Source organism: Uloborus diversus, chromosome 2, assembly GCF_026930045.1.
Source record: "Uloborus diversus isolate 005 chromosome 2, Udiv.v.3.1, whole genome shotgun sequence".
Lineage (NCBI taxonomy): Eukaryota > Metazoa > Arthropoda > Arachnida > Araneae > Uloboridae > Uloborus > Uloborus diversus.
The window spans coordinates 80,349,558-80,366,619 of NC_072732.1; the positions used below are offsets into that span (position 1 = coordinate 80,349,558).

The 17,062-nt window shown below is 33.7% G+C and overlaps 1 protein-coding gene across 2 annotated transcripts in view; it reads left to right on the forward strand.

Annotated features, from left to right (window-relative positions):
• Positions 1-17,062, forward strand: part of LOC129235251 (protein PALS1-like) — a 185,400-nt gene that overhangs the window by 80,716 nt on the left and 87,622 nt on the right. Inside the window, exon 1 of one of the 2 annotated variants that reach the window (XM_054868960.1) lies at positions 9,388-9,705. The exons of the other annotated variant lie outside the window; for it this stretch is intronic. The gene's annotated coding sequence lies outside the window, so the exon portion shown is untranslated. Of the gene's footprint in view, positions 1-9,387; positions 9,706-17,062 lie in introns of those variants that run through there. 2 annotated transcript variants of the gene reach the window in all.

The following is a 17,062-nucleotide window of genomic DNA, read 5'->3' on the forward strand; positions in this document are numbered from 1 at the left end:
TATATATATATATATATATATATATATATATATATATATATATATATATATATATATATATATATATATATATATATATATATATATATATATATATATATATATATATATATATATATATATATATAATCTTACTGCTATTATATATGCGGAAGTTTGTATGGATGTATGGATGTTTGTTACTCTTTCACGCAAAAACTACTGAATGGATTTTGATGAAGCTTTACAATAATATAGTTTATGCATCAGAATAACACATAGGGTAGTTTTCACCCCGTTATGGGGGCAAAACCCCCCTAGGGGGCGATAAAACCCAATTTTCGTATAAATTCTCTAATATGAAGATGAAAAAATACTTGCACATATTAACATTATATGTCCATCGAAAGTTCTGATTTTTCTGCTGAAGATGGCACCTGTTCCAAATTTTTAAGTAGAATAAAAAACGAGTTATGAGCTTTTTAGTTCCATGTTCGAAGGCTTTCTTCAACACAATATAGTATTCAGGGTATCATCTCAACTCCCTGTCGATAGCGACAATCGTTGTATTGTTGGCTATTTTTGCTTTTCGTCTGACTGTTCAAGGCTTTTCTCAAGATAAATTTTAAAGTAAGATTTTTTGCACAAGGTAGGCAAATAATACATGGATTTGGCTGATTATTTTCCAGTTTTACGCAACTTTGAGGCAATTAATGATTTTTTTTTTTTTTTTTTTTGAGCAATCACGATTGCTTATTGTTCTTATTTGACTGTCCTTGGCGTTCCGGTTCATTTTTCAGCTTGGACCAGGGGCCTCTGCAGCACCACCGTCCACCGGCCTCTACAGGCGCGACTGTCCCCCGGTAGCCGCTTTTCCTGGTCGGTGGCATCCATGTCCTACATACACGCACGCTCACACACACGCATTGTTAGGCACATACACACTCCCACACACAAGCCGTTACACACATACACACACGCCTAATATATATACTAGCTTTTACCCGCGGTTTCGCTCACGTTGATGTAGTTTTTTTCAATCGATTCAAGTTAATGGTCAACACACACTGTAAAAACGATTCAAAAACGTTCCTGGAAAATAATAGGCAGCTGATGTGCTCAATTTCTGCCATTAACATATCTCGCAAAAACCAGGAACTTTTCCCGCTAAAATCCAGTAACCTTCCCGAAAAATCCTGAAATCTTCCCGTTTAAAGCCAGTCCTGTCTTGGGAACTTCAGGGATAATCTTAGGTGTAGGGATAATGTAACATATATATATATATATATAGAGAGAGAGAGAGAGAGAGAAATCTCGTGTCACGATGTTTGTTCGGGGTAAACTCCGAAACTACTCAACCGCTTTTTCTCAAATTTCATATCTATGTGTCATTTGGTCCAACTTAAAAGATATGATAGTTTTTATAATTTTTTATTGCAAATTTCATATTAATTATGCAATAATAGTGTGAATTAATTGTTTAGTTCTAAAAATTCTTAATAGATGGCGGTGTAAGTTAAATAATCGATATAACTCGAACATCGTATGATTTACTGCTAAAAACATCATGATAAAAAAACTCATAAATGTTGCTTGGAATTTCCACATAACGTTTCGGGATATTACAGGTTATTATTCACTTCCTGAGAAAATCAACTATATTTTTCAAAACGTTTCCTTGAATTGCTACAAATTGCAGATTTCACACCGTTGTGAAAAATATTTTTTTCCACCAGTATCAAGATTGACTAAAAGTATTTAATAGGTGTATCAGTTTCGGAACGATTACGGTTCGTCCAGATTGACTCAAAACCCAATGAGTGCGAAAAGATATCTGGATCACGAAGCTTTGCAAGAGTTGCAGAGGAACTACATTCGAGCTACTTGCTTGAGAGTTTGTCTTCGCGGTGGCAATGCGTGCATTAATGCTGTGAGAGCTTTCTTAGAAAAGCAGGAAGGTTCCAGGCTATTATATTAAACCGGGGTCAGGCTTCTCTGAAGGTGCCAGAATCATAACTGCCTTTAACCAAGAAGACTACTGAATTCTTCAAAAATATTTCAGTTAATTTCAGGAAGATTAATGAATTTAAGCGGAAAACAATTAATTTCTTTATTTTGTTTCCCAAGAGAATTTTAATATCATTAATTCTTGCAAAGATACGTTCGCAACAGAAAATTGCAGTGACAATTGCATCGTCAGGCATTGCTGCTACTTTTTTTAGATAGTAGACGAACAGCACATTCAGCTTTAAAGTTGCCTATTAGATATTCATAACAAACAAAACGCAATGTGTAACATTAAAGGAAAAAAAAAATGTGGAATGGCTGTAGTGCTGCAAGAGAGTGAAATTATAATTTGGGATAAGTGTACTAAGGCTCATGAGTAAAAGCATTCTTTCGTAGCACATCATAGGATTGTGCAAGATTTGAACGGCAACGATCAAGTTTTAGGCGAAATTGTCTGAATACTGCTGGAGACTTCCGGCAGACATTACCAGTTATTCCGATGAAATCAACGCATGATTAAAACAATCGTTTTTATAGCGTAATGTCGAGATAATGCGATTGGCCATGAACATGCGAGTATGAACGCAAAATAATCTAATCGCACAAGTATTTTCTAAGCAATTGCTGGGTATTGGAAACGGCGAAATTGAACAGTATCAAAATATACAGTACAACAAAGAGCCAGACAATTTCTACACTGCCATTGAGACGAAAAGTTAACTAATTGAGATTATAAAAATTAAATTTGTCTATTCCCAGACAAATTTAATTTTTTAAAAATCATAATTGCCTCTGTAATCGCGCTGGTTTTGTTGCAGTTTTATTTTCGGTAAACATTCTCGAACAGACAGGAATATTTGTGGATCGTCAATTGTCGACTGTCAAATACATATCCCGATGCATGTCGCAAATGGTATTTATTGGTCGCACAAAGTCATTGGGAGTTGACACTTTCTAATGCAGGTTTGACATAAGGAGAAACAGTATTCGTCAACTGTTTAAAACAATTTTGAGGACATACTATCCAACACAATCATCATTTTTTAAGGAGAAACTATATAACTTTCACGTTTGAAGACGTATTTCATAAAGTTGAACATACACACAAATGTCCAAATCCAGATTTTACACCAGAGATGAATATGAAGCTTTAGTTTTAACTGAAGGTTTTTGCGTTTCAATTTCAAATTTGCCACTTAGTTATTATGATATGCCGTTACTTGATTAGCTACAATTATTGCGAATAATGAGCCATTACTGACGGCTGAAAAAAAAGCTCCCCATTGATACTGAACAAGCCTATACAGTTGTCGATGAAAACAAAGCAGTAAACATTCAAACTGAATTTTTAAACTCCCTGGATACACCAGGAATGCGACTACACGATTTCCGGTTGAAAATTGGCTCAACAATTTATTCTTTTTCGCGATTTAAACCCACCTAAATTACGCAACGGTACACGTTTCTTCATCAAAATTCAACAATTTTGACAGGAAAGTTTAAAGGACAAATGTTTGTCTTGCCACGTAATCCATTAATAGCGTCATAATTTTCAAACACATTTGAAAGGCTTCAATTTTTGATTCGCTTAGCTTTCGCAAAGATCATAAATACATCTCAAGAACAAACAATGTCTTCTTTCGGTTTGGACTTGAAACATAAATATTTCTCTCATGGGCAACCATATATCGCCTACTCACAAGTGGAAAGTTATCATACTTTTTGTATTAGCAAAAGACTGGTTAAGCAAGAACATTGTGCACAACTTATTGCTTATACAGTTTTCAGTTTTGAAATAATAGAAACAATAGTTCGAAGTCAATGTTATCTACTTTATTGAAAAAGTTTAATTTTTATATGTTTTTAATTTAGTTAGTGTATTTTGTGAAGAAGTTATTGATTACAAAATATAGAGAAAGCTGAGGTGAATAAAATGTAGTGTGGAATCTAAAAGAGTATGGTGGTTTACACTTAGTTTCTACATTCGGTTATTTTACAATCAGTTTCGATATTTACTATCGTTTTCAAGTTATATTTGCTTTTTTTTTTTGGCCGAAGTCATACTTACAAAATTTACTAAGCGTAAGTATAGTGCTTTTTATATAGAAAATTTAGTTAGCACTTACTGAATTCAAGAAGTACTTTCTTCAGCCTGCACTGTAAAAAAAAAAAAATCCGAAACGTTACTGAGTAAAAATTTTCGATACTTGCTTGCAGTTATGGCTAAGCTTTGGCTATGTTTGCATTACTGCTTATAGAAGTTAATTAATAAATCAGAAAGGTGCTAAGCTTTTTTTTTAATCCCTTCCTAAGTTTACACTAAAGTTCCAGAAACACGACTAGCTTCAAACGGAAAGATCTTCGAATTTTTCAAGAGGCTTTCGAGATAATTTCAGGAAGGTTATTAACTTTTATCGGAAAACTTTCCGGGTTTTGGCATGACATGTTACTGGCAGAAATTGACCACATCAGCTGCCCATAATTTTCCAAGAACATTTATGAATCGTTTTTACATTGAATCACGCCCATTATCAATCACATATGTTTTAAAATAGGCTATACTATTTTAAGCTCTATTAAAAATATTTATTTGATTCTATCAAAATAATGAGTAAAAGTTTATTTTAATCCAACTTCTTTGCCACAGCAACGCGTGGCTGGGTTAATAGTATATATATATATATATATATATATATATATATATATATATATATATATATATATATATATATATATATATATATATATATATATATATATATATATATATATATATATATATATATATATATATATATATATATATATATATATATATATATATATATATATATATATATATATATATATGAGGATTTCAAAAAATCTTTTTTTTGAGCAATCACGATTGCTTATTGTTCTCATTTGACTGTTTTGGCGTGCTATCATTTTATTTTCCCACTTACACCCTCTGCCAGCACCACCGTCGACCGGCTCCTCCCGATACTGCTCCTATAGCGAAAACCGTCTCCAGGTTGCGTCCATATCCTACACACACACGCATACAAACTCACACACTTACACATACACACACACACCTACACACTCCTACACACACATACACACACACACGAACGCCTACACACACACGCCCGTACACACACAGCACTGCGCACACAACCTGCACACACATGCTTACATACACGCACGCACCCACACACATGCGCCTACACAAACACTCATGCGTATACATACACACACACAGGCTCTTGATTGCGAAAAACATAATTTGAATTCAAGATGCCAAAAATTCAAATTAATTTTTTTTGTTTGTTGTTGTTGTTGTTGTTGTTTATGAGCCTCCACTGGGCCTGGTATGTCCGGCACACAGTTGTTTTAACAGCGTGGTGGAGCAGCTGCTCGAAAAAAATCAGCTTATTTGATGAAAAGTTGATTCAACTAAATTGCCTTGTGTGAAACCAATGAAAAGCACCGGTCAACTAGTTGACAGGTAGATTTTTTTTTTTTTTTCAAAAAATTGATTCTACCAGCCGCCTAAGTGTAGGAAGCTTAATGCTTCAGTTTATTTCCGAGAAAACTACTTCACACATTTATTATCCCACGATCGGGTTTCCCCCTTCCTTTTCGCTCGTCCCACCGCCTGACCCCTTTCGGGACCTTTGCACCCCGCTTCCGGCGAGGATAGAATTGCACTCATCTCCACCGCTTTACAATTTAATTTTTTAAAATAGCAAATGTAAAAAGGGAAGAAACCTGTTGACAAAGTAATGTATAAAAAAATTTCTTTGGCAATCTTGATAAGAGAATTAAACCTGCATCAAGGCAACCTGTAAAAGAAAGGAAGGGAGGTAAAAAAGAACGTTTCGACGTTCCTGTCACAGCCAAAGTACTAAAGACATTCCAAATGACATATTAGCTAAGGGGTCATTCATTAATTTCGTAAGGATAATTTCGGCAATTTTTAACCCCCCTCCCTTCCCTATTACGTAAGATTTTTCAAACCCCTCCACCCCATTCTTACGTAAGATTCCATTTCGATTTTCAAAATAATAATGTAACGAATCTTACAATACTGGAATCGTTATTAGATTTCTCTATTATTAAATTAAACCTTTTTATGCTAAGAAACATTTACTAAAAAGTTGGAATTTAGACTTGATGTTTTTCCGATATTTTTTTGTGTATGATGCGATGCTAATTACGAATTAAACATGCCATAAATAGCGCGATGCTTTTATAAAAATTTACACTGTTCATTCTTTGTAAAACAAAAAAAAGCATCTCCTTCCAATACGTTTTTTACCTGCCAGACGCAAATGAAATATGATCCCGTCCAAACCACTTGACCGCGCGATTTCTGATATAAAATATCGACAGAATGGATCTGACCCTTCCCCCCCTTAAGAAAGGGTATGTATAGATTTTCCCAACCCCCCGTCCTCCTCGGGTCATTACGTAATTAATGAATTGCCGCCCCCCCCAAAAAAAAAGCATTCAAAGTTTCTACAATAAAAAATAAAAAACTGGAAAATCGTCCAAAAATTAGAAATACAATCTGAAGTTCCAAAACGTTTCTCACATCATTAGAAATTGGGTTTGCACTTGATATGAAGCCTTCCAAATACGAATAAGAATGAGAGGACTGCACTCGCCTGTGCTCCTTCGAAAAATATATTTTCCACAATCATTCTATGTTTAAAAGAAATGAACTGCTATTCCATTAAAATATCAATATTTTAGTGAATTAAAATAGCCCGAATCCGAATTAATTATTTTATTAATTATACCTTTGAACATTAATTCTACCAATTTTCTAATCAAACGATTTTTGCATTCAAGATACCTTCCACCTTCAGTAAGTATAATTTGAAATCCAAAGACATTTTTTGCCCTCAGTCAAAAATATAACCTAGGGGACCTAACCTTATGTCCGAATTCTCTCAGTATACATCAGAACTTAATTTCTAATGAAAGAAGTGCAGAAGCCGTAGAGTCACTAAAACTAATTTTTAATGCGTAAATAAACTGAAGTACGCGCAAAATGTGAAAATTCACATCAAATTGAAAAGAAAAATAGGAGCTGAGCTCCCGTGAGCTCCCATACAAATTGAGCCCTGGTATACATGGAAATTCAAAAATATGACCAGTTGTTGGTTTAAAAATATGAATGAATAGAATTCCAGACAGCAACATTTAATTCCTTTCTTTCTTCTGCAATAATTATCTGCTCAATCGAATATGAATATGAGCAAGAATTATTCATCTTTGTTTCGTTCATATAGCGAGCGAATCATTTAAAAGGCGATTTTCGAAAAAATGTCTCGTGCGTAACGTGTTTTATTTTATTCAAATAACTATTAATTAAATGTGGGGTTAACTGTTATGGTTCGATAGTACTGTTCGTTTTGCGAAGCCGAGACTTAGCGCCAATTTGCGCATGCGTTAGGTCTGCTGTGATTTTATCAAAATAGGGAGAGAAACCCGGAAGTAAAAGGTGCAAAATAACGTGTTCAAAGACAGCAAGTGCGAGCGGTAAGTGCTCATCCTCAACCTGTCGCCCATTTTTGAAATTAAATCTGTCCTGAGTGGTAGTCTTCGCTTTCGAGAACGGACAGTATATTAAAGCATGTATTATTCCTCAACAGCTTATTTTTTTAAATGCTTTGGTTAGCTGGAAAAAAAAAAAAAAAAAACTTCGCTTAAACACGGGACATTTTTTCGAGAATCGCTCTAAACTGGTTTATTAAATTTTTGGTTTTATCTCGCCAAAAAACTAGTCAAAAATCAGCCTGAAATAATTGGAAAAGCGATGTGAGAATAGGGAAGTTTTCGATTTTTCAATTTTATTTTTATATGATAGAGTAACATGTATGAACATCATAGGTGGAAAAATTTTTGCGATACTATAAGTAGTTTTTTTTTTAAATTAATTTTTAAAGTTCAAGCGATTGTGACGTCAAATGGCACTGGAAGTGACGTCATGCGTTCTTCCACCGCGAGAGAAGCCGAAGGAAGTGCAGTTGGCTTTGAAGACGAAACGTAAGGCCTACCTCCTCGCATTTAACTCCTCGCGTTTCTGGAACATTAAACCTCACATCCTCTCGAAAATATTCGAATGATGTTACTTGAGGAAGATTATTAGATTGTGCTTTAACGAATCCGGCCTCCATAGTGTGTTCAAAAGGATTATTAAATTTCTAAAAAATAGAAATATCAGCGAGCTCAAAATGTCCGTAGCGAAAATAAGGGATCTTCGGCGGAAGGCTGCCCATTAGTGCCCTGTGACGTAAGCTCGTGACGTTTCAGAAGAGCGCACTTTTGCGCGTTGATTTTTAAAAATTCATTAAAAATCAATCACGGTGTTTTAAAATTCGGCAATGGTGAATTTTTTAGTTTTGAGGGTCAATTAAAAATATCCAATAGTCAAAATATGAACATTTAATTGGTTGCAACTTCTCTATTCTTTGTAGAGATACGTTAACAAAGTAAGGTTCGCGGACCAGATGTGGCCTGCGACGTCGATCCATGCGGTCCGTTGTTATGTTCATTGTTACCAGGGTTACCCACCTAGGGGCATATATCATTGAGCAGTATGGTCTAAGCCTAGGAAGGAGGGAGGGGGGGGGGAAGTTTCATGGCGCAAACTGCGCCATTGAAAATTTTAGGGGGTTGTTTCAGGGGTATTTTTTTATTTTTGTAGAGGGTGGTGCGCCCTTGCTCTTAGGGGAGGAACCCCTGATTGTTACGAATAGAAAATATTCTAGAACCTTCCAAAACAACATATATTCTTTATTCAGTATTACGGATGATTTTGCAAGTATGAAGTCAAATAGTTAGAAATTTCGTTCTAAAAAACAAATGGAAATGTCGCACTAATAAAATAAGTATGTAGTGATTATTACAGCAGTTCTTAGTTGTAATTTTCTGCCCTTTTCTGCGTTTTCTCACAAAAAAATAAATAAATAATTACATTTTAATTTAAAATTTGTTTTGATCCGCAAGATTCATCTTTGTATGAGGAGCGGCGTGCGGGTAAAAAAAAAAAAAGTTGGGCACCACTGTTTTAAATCTGTAAATTTTAAATTTAAAATCAAATATTGATGCTGATAACAAAAACATAAACAATAAAAAACAATTATTATTTTACCGTTAAGTGTCGTTGTAATTCAATCGAAAATATTTCAAACATTGCAACAAGTCAATTTTAAAACATTAAAATGTTTAAAGGCTGAGGAGAGAAATCGCGAAAATAATTTGGAATTCAATAAATCCTTTCCATTTCCGCGATCCTACAACCATTTAAATTTCCGCGATCTTGGCGACCTTCCGAATCAGTTGGTTAGCTGATGACAATTTCGTAACTACGGCAACCCTGTTCCACGCTGTGTCGTTTCGCTCATAGAACGCAAACTCACAGACGCGTTTACAACTGGCTCCGCGTTAAATGAAGTCGTGAAAGTCAAAGATCGTAAACATATTTGTGCCTTTTACTCCGAAAACTCTCGTAAAAGTGCTTTTCCCCGCAACTGAAAATTTCTGACGAAGATGTCATTAAGTTCGAACGCGTTCATGTTATTGTGGAAACTTCGTGCTAACTTTGGATACGTTACCTGTCAGTGTTTTTAAAGTGATTGCTGCCACTTGTTGATCGTGGGGCGTTACCTCTGTCATCCTGTCCTTGATAGCTTACCTGTGTGTCAACTTTAAGAGCAAGAACAGGTGAGTAAATGTTTTATGCTACAAGTGGAATTTTGGATGCGATGGCTGAAATTTATGAATGCAAGTGCTGAATCTGATGATAGTTAATTGAATTAATATTGTTATGGCATCGTAGACCTGAAGTTCATTTTTAAATCTGAAATCCTCTGAACATACATCTTTTTCTCAATACCAATCTGCTTTCGTTCGTAAGATTCAGCCATTTAATCGTGCTATTTTATATGAACATGGAACATTGCAATTTAAATAAACTTGCACTTTTTTTCGTGTGTTTCTTATGAGAGCACAGTTTGTAAATTTCATATTTACGCTTTTTTGTTTTTGCTTGAATAGTTGATGATAAACAACGTGGTATTGTTGTCATGGCAAATTTATGTCTTTCTTTGATCATAGAGTACTGACCAAAAAATAGCGGTTTACGTATGTAGTTTCAGGAGAAACAATTTCCATAAGTTAGAAGTTCTGGGCCCCAATGCGACCCGAGTCACTATATGAAATTCAACATTTGCGGCTTAAACAAAGAAAAAATCTTTTACACGATCAATTTTTCTCACAAACCAATTTGTCAATCTTATTTAGCCGTAGGTTTAATCTGGGTTCTCACACAGGACCCCTGCTCAATTGCCCCCCCCCCCCCTCCGCTCGGATTTAGGACCAGATTATTCTTTCTTCAATAACTTCTGATTATGCTGAGACTTCAAATGATCGTTTGCTAAAGTAATATGAGTCATACAATGAATACAAATGCAGTTTTTGTATTTATTATTGTGAATATTTCCAAGTATCTTCGCAGTATCTAAATAATGCATTCACTTTTCACATTTTCATTCACTCACAATATTTGTTTAAAAAAAAATAAAAAAAAGAACCGCTTTTTTAAAGCATCTTGATGGTAAAACTGTTTTCTGAAAAATAAATAATGATATCCTATTATTACTAGCTTCGCGAAAATTTTCGTTAGGGGGATGGGAGGGTCATGGCCATCATGTGCGAATCGATGGTGAAAATACCCAACCTCCGATGTCAAAAATGGCAAGTGCGCGGAGGAACATTTACAGCTTCATTTCTTAGTTTTCAGTACTATCATACTACTACTCATTATCTAGTAATTTTTCATTGGAAGAATTGATGTAGGAAGTTGGAAAACTGATGTGAAAATGTAATAACATCCCGTTTTTTTAACAAAAAATAATAAAATCTTAAAAATTGACATTGAAAGTTCATCATCAGGAACAGCAACTATTAAAGGCCCGCGGCCCGTCGTTTCGAATTTTTCCGGGAAGGGGGGGGGGAGACTTAAGGGGTAAAAAAATCAATGCAAATTTTATCAAAAATAGCAAAACTACGCCCACTTATAAATGAATACATTGATTTGTAAAAGGTGGAAGGGGGGAGGGCAATTGTCCCTTCCTAACCCCCTTAAATGACGGGCCTGTTCTACCTTGACGGGACTTCTAGACCTTTATATTTTGGTCAAAATCTATTTAAATCATATTTATGACAGTAAATTCAACGCTTTGATGTTAAAGTGCATAAGTTGATAGTCTTACATGCTGAGTTACGTAGCTGCAGAGAATACTTTACGCGAATGAGCAAAATTCGCAAAAAAGTGGTGGCCGCATGGTTATAGATTTTTCTGAAATTTGGTATACAATTTTCTTTTATGCCTTATCTAAAACATTTTTGCTTAAAATTTTTTATTTAAATAGTTACATGCGATTGAAAATTGGTCAAATTGAACAGCATTGTCATAAATGCTAAATGTTGCACTTTTGAAGGCTTTTATCTTATTAACTATTTAATAAAAAAATAAAAGTTATATGTTTTTGCAATCTATGGAGTAGGGTAATCAATCTGATATCAGTAAAATTTTCTAAGTTATTATAGTTAACTTTTAACCGAGTTTCAAAAACTGAAAATATTTCAATTTTCTCATAATTAAGCATTTTATTTTTTAATCTCAATCTTTAAGGAATGCATTAGCTTTGATGAAATTATTACCCAATAATGTGCTAAGTATCATAAAAGAAATAACTTACTTTTGAAGTTGTATTTTAACTCATTTGTCTTCAAAATCAGTTTTAAACTTAGTGACATTTTGTAAAATGATGATTTTCCCCTTTACGTATACACAAAAATTCAAATGAGGGAAAATTCAGACAACTTTGAAATTTTTCAAGAATAGAGAGCTGTGTTTCTACTATTTGCTTGAAGAAACTCGAAATTGGTTTTTGATTTCCAAACGTAAAATAAAATTCAGAAAAATAGCATTTTCTTTGTGTTTTATGGGTCAATCCATACAGGTTCGACGGATGGGTGCGCTCGACCATTTTTAATTTTTTTGAAATTCATATCCCTAAAAGCTGGATGTGAAAGATGTTTAAAACCACTTTTATTTTTTCTCTCAACTGGACCTTTGATTTTTTAGAGGTCATCAAAAGTGATTTTCGTAGTCAAAAATGGGACTTTTAGACCTTTGCATTTTGGCCAAAATCTATTTGAATTACATTTATGACAGTTAATTTAACGCTTTGATGTTAAAGTGCATAAGTTGATAGTCTTACATGCTGAGTTACGTAGCTGTAAGTTAATAATTAAAATAATGGCAACAGGTTAAAGTTTAATGCCAAATGTAAGAATTTTACTCATTTCAAAAGGGGATAACTCACGTAGGGGACGTAAACACAAAATGAAATATGACAAAAATTAATCACTAGAACCATGCTAAAAAGAATATGTAACTGTTGCTGTGTGTTTGTGTACCCTTTATAGATTATAGCCCCTCAAAAATCGGAAAAATGACAAAAGTGACATTTTTAGACCCCTATAAACCAAAAGGGGACTGAATTAAAAATAAAATTTCCTGGCCAATTGAGTATTCCATTCAAGTACTATACATGTTATACATATTGTTTTTTTTATTTGGTTTGTAAAAAAGATACAGGTCTTTTAAATTAAGCAATTTTGCTAGTCAGTTCACACACTAAAACAGAAATAAAAAGTGTGAAAACTTCATGGCACCTTCTTAAATTACGTATATTGTGCCCTATATAATACATTATACTGAAAAAACATATTGTTATTTTCAAAATAATTATTTTAATTTGATAACTTAGAAATATTTGGACATGAATGCGTAGTTTATATTGTACGGAACTTGTATGGATTGACTCTTATGTGAAATTACGAGAATTCAAAGAACTAGATAAACGACTAAATGATATAAAAGCAAGTAAAACTGACATTTATTTCAACTAAAAAAAATGCACATTTCAGCATGTACTTCATAAACATGCTTTTGAGAAAATTAAACACGAAAGAAATTTTTAGTTTTGCTAAACTTAAAAATAAAAAGAAGTAACTAATGAAATTTTACCTTAGTTCAAATTACTCTAGTAACAAAAATACGCTGATACCAATAACTAAAATTTAGTAGCATCTAAAAGACACTTCAGTACATTATGTAAAAAAAAATTGAAAAAAATTTAGAGCATTCCCTCATCTTCAAAAAAACATCTGAAATAGAGGAAAAAATGAAATTTTCGATTTTTTAAAGTACGATTTCGTCATCAAGAAATTCATGAACAATTACTAAATTAGAGCAGATAGTTACTTATAGATAGATTTTCAATCTGAATCATTTTTACTGTTATTTTTTCATTAAAAGAGCTAGAAGAGCGATTTAAAATCTGAAGTAAATTGGCAAAATTTCAATCTTTGTTAATATCTCAGATTCAAAAAAAGATCCGAGCAAGTTTTACTTTGATCTTTCTCAATAGAGATTTGTTTATAGAATGCGGAAATATTTATTTTTTAAGTGTACGTTTATAACTTATGGAGTTATTGAGTCACAGACTGGCAGCAATGAACTATGAAAATTTAGGCTTAGCGTAAGCATCAACTTCTAATTTCAATAACAAAGCAACAAACAGTTTTTAAACTTTCATACTCTGCATTTCCTCATAGATATGCATGGTTTATCTAAATAAAAATTTTCATTGAAATCTGTGACATGTCAGCCACAGCTGATTTGCTCATTTCGCATGGAATGACCCAGTACTAGTTACTGAGGGGGGTGAGGCTCTGTTTTTTTTTTTTTTTTTTTTGAAAGTTCTGAACCGAAACAATGCTTTACTTAGAGCGTTGAACTTTTATAATCATTCTTTTTAATCGCAAAAGAAATAGTTTCTACGAATGTCGAGAGAGCGCTATTTGAACAGCTGTTTGAGTCAAGTTTTATGGTTCCCTTGAGATAGGTTTTGTAATTTAGTTTTTCCTTTTAAAACTCGAGTCCTTTTCCCGCATCTTTTAGGAATCTTTTTTAAAAAAAAATTCTTTTTCCTTCTTTGAGGTCGTGGCATCTGGCATAAAATTCAGCTATGGTGTGAACTCACTCTGCTAAAGTGTGAGATTTTTTTTTTTTTAATTAAAAACAGAAAGACGATGAGAGAGAGAGATGGTAGCTTAAGCATTTATAGCTTTAAGGTTAGGGCACATGCGGATCAGACACTTATAAGCAGTTAATTTCGTAATTAGTTTTGAAAAACAATTACCAGCGATCAATACTTGATTTAGCTTCGAATTGCAACTCAGGATATCTCCCTGCGATCATTCTTCTTATTGTTTTGTCCAAATATTCTCTTCTCCAGTAAAATTCAACTGTTTTGAAATTTTTAATGCAAACTGCAAGATGACTACTATTTTGATAAAAATTTAAAATATTTCTCAAGTGTTGTTTATAGAAAAAAATCTTTTTTTTTTTCATGTTTTCTCAGAGAAAATTTGGAAAAATGAAACAACAGACGGTTTTTTAAATCAGCATGACCTTGCCCTAAGTTAGGCCCCCAGAAGGTTCCCAGCTCCCCTACGGTTTCCATGATTTTATTTTCCAAAGTAAAATGTCACATAGAGAAATCTGTGTATAGTTTTCATTTGTAGTTTTGTTGGACAAGAGGGTGCCCATCCCTTCAATAGCGATAACTTACGCTGGACCCCCCCCCCCGCTTCCCCTTCAAGAAACTATACAAAAACAGTTTCCTCCTTGGATTTCAATGATGTTGTATGCGCCATGACACCTCCACCTCCCACGCTTTTTACAGTTGTCGTCAATCAGTTATCCGAGCTTGTACATCAACATATTTTTTCAAAAACAAATAAATAAATACCATTATTAAATCAGAAAAAAAAATGAAACAAAGTGAATTTTTTATTAGTATGTATATTGTCTAGTCTTCATCGTTTGGCTTTTCTTTTACTCACAAAAATGGAAAATACTAGTACTTTCTATTTTCAACATTATACATTACGGTTTAATCCTTTTAATGCGCCAATTATTTCTTCACCTGAAAGTTCTTAACGTGAGAGGAAGAAAAAAGATTTCTTTTTCTTACTCAATTCTTTCCTTTCTCATCAAGTATGAACTAGGTATAGAACATTGCCTCCTCGTAGCCGGAAAAAAAATTTCAGAGAAGGATATGGTTAATTTCAGTTACGGTCAAAACAGAAAAATTTCTGCGTTTCAGATGGGTGGGGAGGGGATATCCCTAAATCAGGGCTTGGTACTCCACAGTTAGACTTACCCAATTGAGGGTCAAAGATTTTCCAAATATAAGTGTAATTAATCAAAGTCGAATATTTCCCTTTCCTTAAAATTGTTTCCAAGTTTGAAAGATTTTGCCAGTTTGTAGATATAAAAAGTTTAAGTCCCAGATAATATCGTCTATTGTTTCTACTTTAACAAACAAGAATTTGAGATAATATTCGTATCGTCATAATTTTTGCCGTCAGTTTATCGTCCAAGGAACTTTGACCGATGGTATTTATGTGGTTACTGAAATTACATATTCCTCAAGTCGATGCTCCTTACGTTGCCATTGGCAACAAAACTACTGTAACAACAGAATAGATAGAGCAAACTTTCTTAACTTTCAATTTGAAGATAGCTCAATTTTTGCGCAACCTTTAATTTTTTTAAAATTTCCAAAATTCTCTTATTTTTTGGCATTTTTATTTTTGGATGATGTTCCGGAAAAGAGTTTTACGGAATTTACAATAAAACCTCATTTGGTTCGAGCCTCGTTATTAGTGCTTATTTCCCGTGGAATCGCTTCCGATTTTGCGAGAAAAAGAAGAAATATTAAAAACTGTCACCCCCCCCCCTTTCTAAATTATAGTTAATAATTGAAAAAAATCGATAAAAAAAAATAAGAGCCCGGTTACGGGCCCGGTGGCCATCTGACGAGGGGCCCGACCCGCCATGACTTTCGATTGCCCTGACTAGTGCAGCACTCCGTAAAAAAATAAAGGGAATTCTTGCGGTTTGTATTTGCAACAGGCCAACAGGTTAAATGTTCACATAAAATCAATGCTTGATTATGGCAAGGGCAAATGAGGCAAATTGCCGAGTTGCTCCGGGGGAAGGGGGGGCAGCCCCAAATGCTCAAATACAAAATAATTCGAAATATAGTTTTAACATCGAAACTGGAGAAAAAAAACGACATTTTAATTGCCTGTAAACAATCATGTCAAAGATTTCCCAATGCAAAAGCTTTGTGTAGAGAGAGGTTACACTTAGAAAAATAAGCACATGCGGTATGAAAAAGGTTTAGAGAAACAATCATTCATTTATTAAAAAATAACATTATATGCTCTTAGCTCTTTAAATCCGTGTGAGTATGATTACTTCTGAGCACAAATGTATATTTAGAAAAGTTTTGAAATAACGTCTAAAAGCACAAATTGCAAATTACTGCAGACACGTGTTTCGGCGTTATAAGGAACGCTTTTTTCAATGCTATAACATTGAAAAAGTCAATAGCATTGAAAAAGGAGTTCCTTGTAACGCCGAAGCACAGTGTCTGCAGTAATATGCAATTTGTGCCTTTTGACGTTGTTTGTTATTTCTTACTTTACAGTATGAGCATATTTTTGTAAAAAATATTGTTTCATATTTATATGAACTCTTCCAATTTTATTTTATCAGCTATTGCTTACAAAATATTCGCCACAGGCTGCTTATTGCGTACAAGTTTTCTAATGAATAGTTTGTGATCAAATAATTTTATTTATTATTATGTTGACAGTAGGGTTTAACACATAATCAAAATAAATTAAATTGGTGAATCCTGTGCCATTATGGTTTATTGAAACACAAAATTGTACGGGTTAAATTCGGAAGGGTGGCAACCTTGGGAGGGGGATCTCAAATTAGCTCCGTCGGGGCCCATCTGACATTAGTCGGGCCCTGCATAAAATGAAATGTTAGTCCAACAAAATTCACTAAAACTGCAAATTTTTATTATACAGTTAGTTTTAACTCTTAATTTACTTTCAAATTTATTTTGATAAAGTAAAATTG